Genomic DNA, 10,675 nt, shown 5'->3' with positions numbered 1-10,675 from the left:
TGGATTTTGTTGCTAATATTTTGTCAGGGATTTTTGCATTTATGTTCATCAGTGATATTGGCTTATGGTATCTGCCTGATTATGGATTCAGGTTAATGCTGGCCTCATAGAATTAGTTCAGAAGTGTTCTCTGCAATTTTAGGGACTACTTTGAGAAGGATAGATATTAATGCTTTTTTAAATGTTTGATAGAATTCACTTGTGAAGACTGGTCCTGGACTTGCGGATTTGAGGAGTTTAAAGTTACTGATTTAATTTCATTACTAGTAATCAGTCTGTTCATATTTTGCACTTCTTTCTTATTCATTTTGGGCAGATTTTATGTTTCTAGGAATTTCCCCTTTTTTCCTCAGTTGTCCATTTTATTGGTGTGTAGTTTTTCACATTCATCTCTTATGATTCTCTGTATTTCTGTAGTGTAGCCTGTACATTTTCCTTTTTCATTTCTGATTTTATTCATTTGGGTTCTCTTTTTCTCCTGGATGAATATGGCTAAAGATTTATCAGTTTTATCATCTCAAAGAATAAGTTGTTTCATTGATCTTTTCTGTTTTTTTTTTTTGTGTTTCATTTATTTCTGCTCTGATCTTTACAATTTCTTTCTTTCTACTAACTTTGGGCATTGTTTGTTCTTATTTTGTGGTTCCTTTATGTGTAAGACTAGGTTATTACTTGAGATTTTACTTGTTTTCTGAAATAGGATTGTATGTCTATAAACTTCCCTCTAAGAACTGCTTTTGTTGTGTCCTATACACTGTGGGTTGTATTTCCATTTTCATTTATTTCTAGGTATTTTTAAACAATTTTTTATTATAGTTGATTTATAATGTTCTGTCAATTTCTGCTGCACAGTAAAGTAACCCAGTTAAATATATATATATTTATATATAAATCCTTTTGGAGTTCCTGGTGTGGCTCAGCAGAAACAAATCGGACTAGTATCCATGAGGATGTAGGTTCTATGGCTGGCCCTGCTTAGTGGGTTGATGATCCAGCGTTGCTGTGCGCTGCGGTGTAGTTTGCAGACGTGGCTCAATCCTGCATTGCTGTAGCAGTGGCATAAACCAGAAGCTGCAGCTCCAATTCAACCCCTAGCCTGGGAACTTCCATGTGCTGGCCCTAAAAAAAAAAAAAAAGGCAAAAAAATTCTTTTTCTCACATTATTCTCCATCATGTTCTATCACAAGTGATTAGATATAGTTCCCTGTGCTATACAGCAGGATCTCGTTGCTTTTCCACTCCAAATGTTATAGTTTGCATCTACTAATCACAAACTCCTAGTCCATCCCAATCCCTCTCCCTCCTCCCTGGCAACCACAAGTATGTTCTCCATGTCCATGAGTTTTTTTCTTTTCTGTAGATAGGTTCATTTGTGCCATATATTAAATTGCAGATAATAAGTGATATCATATGGTATTTGCCTTTCTTTTTCTGACTGACTTCACTTGGCATGAGAATCTCTAGTTCTATCCATTTTGCTGAAAATGGTATTATTTTGTTCTTTTTATGGCTGAGTAGTATTCCTTTGTGTGTATGTACCATATCTTCTTAATCCATTCCTCTGTAATGGACACTTAGGATGTTTCCATGTCTTGGCTATTGTGAAATGGTGCTGCAATGAACATAGGGGTGCATGTACCTTTTTCAATGAAAATTTTGTCTGTATATATGCCCAGGAGTGGGATTGCTGGATCATACAGTAGTTGTATATCTAGTTTTCTGAGGAAACTTCATACAGTTTTCCATAGTGGTTGTAGCAATTTACATTCCCACCAACAGTGTAGGAGGGTTGCCTATTCTCCACACCTGCTCCAAATTTGTTATTGTAGACTTACTAAAGATGGCCACTCTGACTGGTGTGAAGTGGTACCTCATTGTAGTTTTGCTTTTCATTTCTCTCATAATTAGTGATGTCGAGCATTTTTTTTCATGTGTCTGTTGGCCCTCTGTATGTCTTCTTTGGAGAAATGTCTGTTCAGGTCTTCCACCCATTTTTTAATTGGGTTTTTCATTTTTGTTTTTGTTTTTTTGCTGTTGGGTTTTATGAATTGTATATTTTGGAGATTAAGCCCTTGTTGGTTGCATTGTTTGAAACTATTTTCTCCCACCCCATAGGCTTTTTTAAATTGTTTCCTTTGTTGTGCAAATGCTTGTCAATTTGATTAGGTCCCATTGGTTCATTTTTGTTTTTATTTCTATTGCAGTGGGAGACTGACCTAAGAAAACATTTGTACGGTTCATGTCAGAGAATGTTTTGCCTATATTCTCCTCTAGAAGTTTTGTGGTGTCTTGTCTTATGTTTAGGTCTTTAAGCCATTTTGAGTTTATTTTGGTGCATGGTGTGAGGATGTGTTCTAGTTTCATTCCTTTGCATATAGCTGTCCAGTTTTCCCAGCGCCACTTGCTGAAGATACTGTTTTTTTTCTCATTTATATTCTTGCTTCCTTTGTTGAAGATTAATTGATCATAGGAATCTGGGTTTATATTTAGGTTCTCTATTCTGTTCCATTGGTCTGTATGTCTTTTTTTTGTACCAGTACCACACTGTCTTGATTACTGCAGCTTTGTAATATTGCCTGAACTCTTTGGGAGTTACGCCTCCTGCTTGGTTTTTATTCCTCAGGATTGCTTTGGCAATTCTGAGTCTTTTTTGGTTTCATTTAAGTTTTTGGATGTTTGTTCTAGTTCTGTGAAAAATGTCATGGGTAATTTGATAGGGATTACACTGAATTAGTAGATTGCTTTAGGTAGTATGGCCATTTCAATGATATAAATTCTTCCAATCCAGGAGCATGGAGTAGCTTTCCATTTTTTTTTTTTTTGTATCCTCTTTAATTTCCTTGACTAATGTTTTCTATAGTTGTAAGTGTATATGTATTTTACCTCCTTGCTTAGGTTTGTTCTAGCCTATCACTATCTTTTGATTGGAGTGTTCAGTCCTTTGACATTTAAGATAATTATTGATAAATATGTATTTAACACCATTTTAAACCTTGTTTTCTCATTGATTCTGTTTTTCTTTGTTCCTTTTTTTTTTGGTTGGATGACTTCCTTTTATTTTATTATGTCCTCTTCTTTTTAGATTTTGTGAATGTATTATTTAGTTTTTATGTGTGGTTGCTCTGTTTCTCAGGTATGTTAACCCTCCCTATATCTTTTTTTTTGTAGAAAATAATTTATTTTTTTATTATTTTTTTAAAATTTTATTTTCCCACAGTACAGCAAGGGGATCAAGTTATCCTTACATGTGCACATTTTCCCCCCACCTTTTGTTCTGTTGCAACATGAGTATCTGGACATAGTTCTCAATGCTACTCAGCAGGATCTCCTTGTAAATCTATTCTAAGTTGTGTCTGATAACCCCAAGCTCCCGATCCCTCCCATAGCCCTCTCTATATCTACTTGCTTTAGCCTGATAATCATCATACAGGCTCAAAAACATTCTAAAAAAAAAAAAAAGAGCCTGGAATTTTCTTACTTTGCTCTCCCACATTTTATGATTATGGAGTACTTTTTGTTGTTGTTGTTGTTGTTGTTGTTGTTGCTATTTCTTGGGCCGCTCCCGCGGCATATGGAGGTTCCCAGGCTAGGGGTTGAATCGGAGCTGTAGCCACCGGCCTAGGCCAGAGCCACAGCAACGCAGGATCCGAGCCGTGTCTGCAACCTACACCACAGCTCACGGCAATGCCAGATCGTCAACCCACTGAGCAAGGGCAGGGACCGAACCCGCAACCTCATGGTTCCTAGTCGGATTCATTAACCACTGCGCCACGACGGGAACTCCCTGGGGTACTTTTTTAACATCTTCATGTTTATCCTTTTCCTGTTCCTTGTGTTTATCGTCACTTTTACAATAGTTTTTTTCTTTTTAGATCTATATACTGGCTTACTTAAGTGATTACAATTGTGATTTCCACTATCATATTTCTTCTTTTTTATTTTGAGGATCCCTTTCAATATTCCTTTTAGAATGCATTTAATATTGCTGTCTTCTTTTAGTTTTTGTTTGTCGGAGAAAGTCTTTATTTCTTTTTCTATTTTAAATGACATTCTTGTTGGGTAGAGTAATCTAGGCCTCAAATTTTTCACTTTTAGAACTTTGCATATATCTTGCCACTCTCTCCTGGCCTGTAGTGTTTCTGTAGAGAAATCTGTTGATCACCTTATGGTGGTTCCCTTGGAATTAACTCTTTGTTTTTCTCTTGCTGCCTTTAGCATCCTTTCTTTATCTTTAACTTTTTTTTATCATATATATATATATATATATTTTCCTACTGTACAGCATGGTGACCCAGTTACATGTACATGTATATATTCTTTTTTTCTCACATTACGTGTTCCATCATAAGTGACTACACAGAGTTCCCAGTGCTACACAGCAGGACCCCATTGCTAATCCATTCCAAAGGCAACATTCTGCATCTATTTACCCCAAGCTCCCAGTCCCTCCCACTATCTCCCCTTCCCCCTTGGCAACCACAAGTCTATTCTCTAAGTCCACGATCTTCTATTCTGTGGAAAGTTTCTTTTGTGCCATATGTTAGATTCCAGATATAAGCGGTATCATATGGTATTTGTCTTTATCTTTCTGACTTGCTTCTCTAGTTCCATCCATGTTGCTGCAAATGGCATTATTTTGTTCTTTTTATGACTGAGTAGTATTCCATTGTGTATATATATATCACAACTTCTTAATCCATTCATCTGTCAATGGACATTTAGGGTGTTGCCATGTCTTGGCTATTGTGAATAGTGCTGCAATGAATATGCAGGTGCATGTGTCTTTTTTAAGGAGAGTTTTGTCCAGATATATGCCCAAGAATGGGATTGCTGGGTCATATGGTAGTTGTATGTATAGTTTTCTAAGATACTTCCATACTGTTCTCCATAGTGGTTGTACCAGCTTACATTCCCACCAACAGTGCAGGAGGGTTCCCTTTTCTCCACACCCCCTCCAGCATTTGTTATTTGTGGACTCAATAATGATGGCCATTCTCTCTGCTGTAAGGTGGTATCTCATGGTAGTTTTGATTTGCATTTCTCTAATAATGGGGGATGTTGAGCATTGTTTCAAGTGCTCGTTGGCCATCTGTATATCTTCCTTGGAGAAATGTCTATTGAGGTCCTTTATCCATCTTTCAATTGGGTTGTTGGCTTTTTTGCTATTGAGCTATATAAGTTATTTCTTTATTTTAGAGATTACGCCCTTGTCAGTTGCATCATTTGAAACTATTTTCTCCCAATCTGTAAATTGTCTTTTTGTTTCCTTTGGGTTTCCTTTGCTATGCAAAAGCTTGTCCATTTGATTAGGTCCCATTGGTTTATTTTTGCTCTTATTTCTGTTGCCTTGGGAGATTGACCTGAGAAAACATTTGTAAGGTTGATATCAGAGAATGTTTTGCCTATGTTCTCTTTCAGGAGTTTGATGGTGTCTTGTCTTATATTTAAGTCTTTCAGCCATTTTGAGTTTATTTCGGTACATGGTGTGAGGATGTGTTGTAGTTTCATTGATTTTTCATGCAGCCCAGGTTTCCCAGCAATACTTGCTGAAAAGACTGTCTTTTCTCATTTTATATTCTCACCTCCTTTCTCAAACATTAACTGATCATAGGTGTCAGGGTTTATTTCTGGATTCTCTATTCTATTCCATTGGTCTATCTGTTTTGGTACCAGTGCCACACTGTTTTGATGACTGTGACTTTGTAATATTGCTTGAAGTCTGGAAAAGAGATGCCTCCTGCTTGGTTTTTGTTCTTCAGTATTGCTTTGGCAATTCTGGGTCTTTTGTGGTTCCATATAAATTTTTGGATTGTTTGTTCTAGTTCTGTGAAAAATGTCATGGGTAATTTGATAGGGATTGCATTGAATCTGTAGATTGCTTTGGGTTTCCACTTGCACAGACTATCTTCTTCCATCCTCCCATTTTCAGTGTATATGTGTCCCTAGGACTGAAGAGGGTCTCTGGTAGACAACATATATACAGGTTTTGTTTTTGTATCCATTAAGCCAGTCCATGTCTTTTGGTTGCAGCATTTAGTCCATTTACATTTAAGGTAATTATTATTATTTCTTTTGCTTTATGAAGGGCCACACATGTGGCATATGGAGGTTCCCAGGCTAGGGGTCAAATTGTAGCTACAGCTGCTGGTCTAGGCCACAGCCACAGCAATGCAGGATCCAAGCTGAATCTGTGAACTACACCACAAATCACGGCAAAACCAAATCCCTGACCCACTGTGCAAGGCCAGGGACCAAACCCACATCCTCATGGATGCTAGTCAGATTCATTTCCACTGTGACATAATGGGAACTCCATTTAAGGTAATTATTGATATGTATGTTCTTATTGACATTTTGGTAATTGTTTGTTTTTGTTGGTCTTTTTTCTTCCCTTCTTCTCTTGTGATTTAATGACTATCTTTAGTGTTGTGTTTTGATTCCTTTTTCTTATTTGTGTGTATCTACTGCAGATTTGTTTGTTCAGTTACCACGAGGCTTTGATATAGGAGTCTATATATACACAAGATTATTTTCGGTTGTTAGTCTCTTAACAGGAAATGCATTTCCCATATCCTGCATTTGTACCTTCCTCACAATTGCTGGTTTTGATAACATATTTTTCTGTGAGTCATTCCTACCTTTACTATGTTTGCCTTTACTGATGAGCCTTCTCATTTGTAATTTTCTTTTTTATAGTTGTTGCCTTTACTTTTCTACCTAGAGAAGTGCTTTATTTTATTTATTTTACTGGGCATAGCATGCAGATTTTTAAAAATTTTTTAGCGTGATTGATTTACAATATTCCATCAATTTCTACTGTACAGCAAAGTGACCCAGTTTTACATGTATGTGTATATATGTGTATATATACACACACATTCTTTTTCTCACATTATCCTCCATTGTATTCCATCACAAGTGATTAGATCTATATTTCCCTGTATTATACAGCAGGATCTCATTGCCCATTCACTCCAAATGCAACAGTTTTCATCTACTAACTCCAATCCATCCTACTCCATTTCCCTCACCCTAGCAAACATGAGTCTATCCTACATGTCCATGATCTTTCCTGTTTTGTGCCATATATTAGACTCCACATATAAGTGATGTCATATGGTGTCTTTCTGACATTTCAGTTCCATCCATGTTGCTGCAAATGACATTTTTGTCATTTTTATGGCTGAGTAGTATTCCATTGTATATATGTACCACATAGTCCTAATCCATTCATCTGTTGATGGGCATTTAGGTTTGTTTCCATGTCTTGGCTATTGTAAATGTGCTGTGGTGAACATACTAGTGTGTGTATCTCTTTCAATGAAAGTTTTGTCCAGATATATGCTCAGGAGTGGGATTACTGCATCACATGGTAGTTCTATATTTAGTTTTCTGTTTACCACAGTGGTTGTACCAATTTACATTCCCACCAAGAGCGTAGGAAGTTTCCCTTTTGTCCACATCCCTTGCAGCATTTGTTATTTGTTGACTTGTTAATGATGGCCACTCTGTGAAGTGGTTCCACATTGCAGTTATGATTTTCATTTCTTTAATAATTAGTAATGTTGAGAATTTTTTTCTTGTGTCTGTTGGCCATTTGTATGTCTTCTTTGGAGAAATGTCTATATTTTCTGCCATTTTTCAATTAGGTTGTTTGCTTTTTTGTTGTTGTTGAGTCATACGAGTTGTTTGTATATTTTGGAGATTAAACCTTTGTTGGTTGAGTCATTTGAAAAAATTATCTCCCATTTTATGTGTTGTCTTTTCATTTTTTTAATGGTTTCCTTTGCTCTGCAGAAGCTTTTGAGTTTAATTAGGTCCCATTGCTTTATGTGTGTCTTTATTATCTTTATTCTGGGAGGTGGATCAAAACAAGATATTGCTGTGATTTATGTCAAAGAGCATTCTGCCTGTGTTTTCCTCTAGGAGTTTTAGAGTATCTGGACTTATACTTAGGCCTTTATTCATTTTGAGTTTATTTTTGTGTATTGTATTAGAAAATGTTCTAACTTCATTCTCTTATATGCAGTTGTCCAGTTTTCCCAGCACCGTTTATTAAAGAGACTATCTTTCCTCCACTGTATGTTTTTGCTTCTTTGTCACATATTAATTGACCATTGGTGTTTGGGTTTATTTCTGGGCTTTCTAGCCTGTTCCATTAATGTATATTTCTGCTTTTTTTTTTTTTTTTTGCCAGTACCATACTTTTTAATGACTGTAGCTTTGTAGTAGAGTCTGAAGTCAGGGAACCTGAGTCCTTCAGTTCCATTTTTTCTGTTCCATATTGTTTTGGCTATTCAAGATCTTTTGTGTTTCCATACAAAATTTCTCTTTCTGATTTTTCATTTTTAGTATATAAAAATGCAGTTGAATTTTGTATGTTAACTTTGTATCCTATGACTTTACCAAATTCATTGATTTGTCCTTTTAAGGTTGTTAGCAGTTGCCTTATATACTGTGGTGAACCTATGTTGGGTGTGTAGATATTTAAAATTATTATATCCTCTTCTGAATTGATTCTTTGATCATTATGTGGTGACCTTCCTTGTCTCTTAAAATATTCTTCATTTTAAAATCTATTTTGTCTGATATGAGTATTGCTACTCCAGCTTTCCTTTGATTCCTGTTTGCATGAAATATTATCTTCCATCCTCTCACTTTCAATTTGTATGTGTCCCTCAAAGTGAAGTGAAGACAGAATATATGTGGATGTTGTTTTTGTATCCATTCAGCCAATCTATGTCTTTTGGTTAGGGCATTTAGTCGTTTTACATTTAAAGTAATTATTGATATGTATGTTCTTACCTCCATTTTATTAACTGTCTTGGATTTGTTTTTTGTTGCTCTTTTTTCTTCCCTTCTTCTCTTGTTCTCTCCTCTTGTGGTTTGATGACTATTGTTAGTGTTGTATTTGAGTTGATTTTTCTTGTTTGTGTGTGTATCAATTGTAGATTTTTGTTTTGCAGTTGCCCTGAAGTTTTGATATGAGCCTATATATATATATGAAATTGTTTTAAGTTGTTGGTCCCTTACTTGCATGTGCATCTCCAGTGTCCTGCATTTGTACCTTCCTCATCTCACAATTTCTGATTTTAGTAGCATATTTGTGTATGGATGATTTCCTACCTTTATTGTGTGTATCCCTTCAGTGGTGATCCTTGTCATTGTAGTATTTTCGTTTCTAGTTGTGGCCTTTTCTTTTCTGCCTAGAGAACTTCCTTTAGTATTTGTCATAAACCTGGTTTAGTGGTGCTGAATTCTCTTAGCTTTTGCTTATCTGTGAAGCTTTTGATTTCTCCTTCAAGTCTGAATGAGAGCCTTGCTGGGTAAAGTATCTTGGTTGGAGGTTTTTTCCTTTCATCACGTTAAGTATATCATGCCACTCCCTTCTGCCCTGCAGAGTTTCTGCTGGAAAATCTGCCAATAACCTTATTGGGGTTCCCTTGTATGTTATTTGTTTCTTTTCCTTAGCTGCTTTCAGTATTTTCCCTGTGTCTATAATTTTAGTCAGTTTGATTAATATGTGTCTCAGGGTGTTCCTCCTTAGGTTTATTTTATATGGTACTCATTGTGCTTCCTGGATTTGAGTGAGTGGTTCCCTTCCCATGTTAGGGAAGTTTTTGGCTATTATCTCTTTGAGTATCTTTTCTGTCCCTTTCTCTCTCTCTTCTCCTTCTGGGACCCCTATAATATGGATGTTGGTGCATTTAACATTGTCCCAGAGTTCTCAGAGACTCTCTTCATTTATTTTCAATCTTTTTTCTCTTTTTTGCTCCACATTTGTGATTTTTCACTAATCTGTCCTCCACCTCACTTATTCATTCTTCTGTTTCCTGTATTCTGCTATTGGCTGTTTCTAATGAATTTTTTAGTTCAGTTATTGTATTTTGCATCTTTTCTTGCTTAAGTTTTATATCTTGTATCTCTTTGATCAGTATTTCCTATAAGTTATCCATATTTGCCTCGTTTCTTTGCCATGTCTTGCATCATCTTCAGCATCAACCATCTAAAGTCTTTTTCCTGGAGGCTGAGAATCTTCTGATCACTTAGCTGTTTTTCTGTTTTTTTTTTTTTTTTCTTTATCCCTTATCTGAGTTATAGTTCTCTGTCTTTTCATTTTTATAGGTTTCTGGTGTGGTGACCTTTTTACAGATAATAGAGTTGTAGCCTCTCTTACTTCTGGTGTCTGCCCCCCTGTGGCTGAAGTTGGTTTGGGGGCTTGCTATAGGCTTCCTGATGGGAGGGACTGATGCCTGCCCACTGGTAGGTGGAGCTGATTCCTATCCCTCTGGTGGGTGGGGCTTTATCTCTGGGTGAGATTAGAGGAGGCTGTGTGTGTCGGGGGGTGTCTTTAGGCAGCCTGTTTACTGATGGGTGGGGCTGTGATCCCACCTGGATTGTTGCTTTGGCCTGGGGCTTCTCAGCACTGATAGGTGGGGCCAGATTTTCCCAAAATGTCCATCCCCAGAGAAATGTATGCTGATGAATATTCCCAAGAGCTTTGGTTCCAATGCCTTTCCCCCACAGCAAGCCACATGCATCCCATTTTCCCAGCAGGTTCTCCAAAAACTGCAGTCAAGTCTGACCCAGATTCCTATGGAGACTTTGCTTTGCCCTGGGACCCAGTGCACATGAAAGTCTGTGTGTGCCGTTTAAGAACGGGGTTTCTGTTTCC

The sequence above is a fragment of the Sus scrofa genome, chromosome 1, assembly GCF_000003025.6.
Source record: "Sus scrofa isolate TJ Tabasco breed Duroc chromosome 1, Sscrofa11.1, whole genome shotgun sequence".
NCBI classification, from domain to species: Eukaryota; Metazoa; Chordata; class Mammalia; order Artiodactyla; family Suidae; genus Sus; species Sus scrofa.
This window is presented reverse-complemented; position numbering follows the sequence as displayed.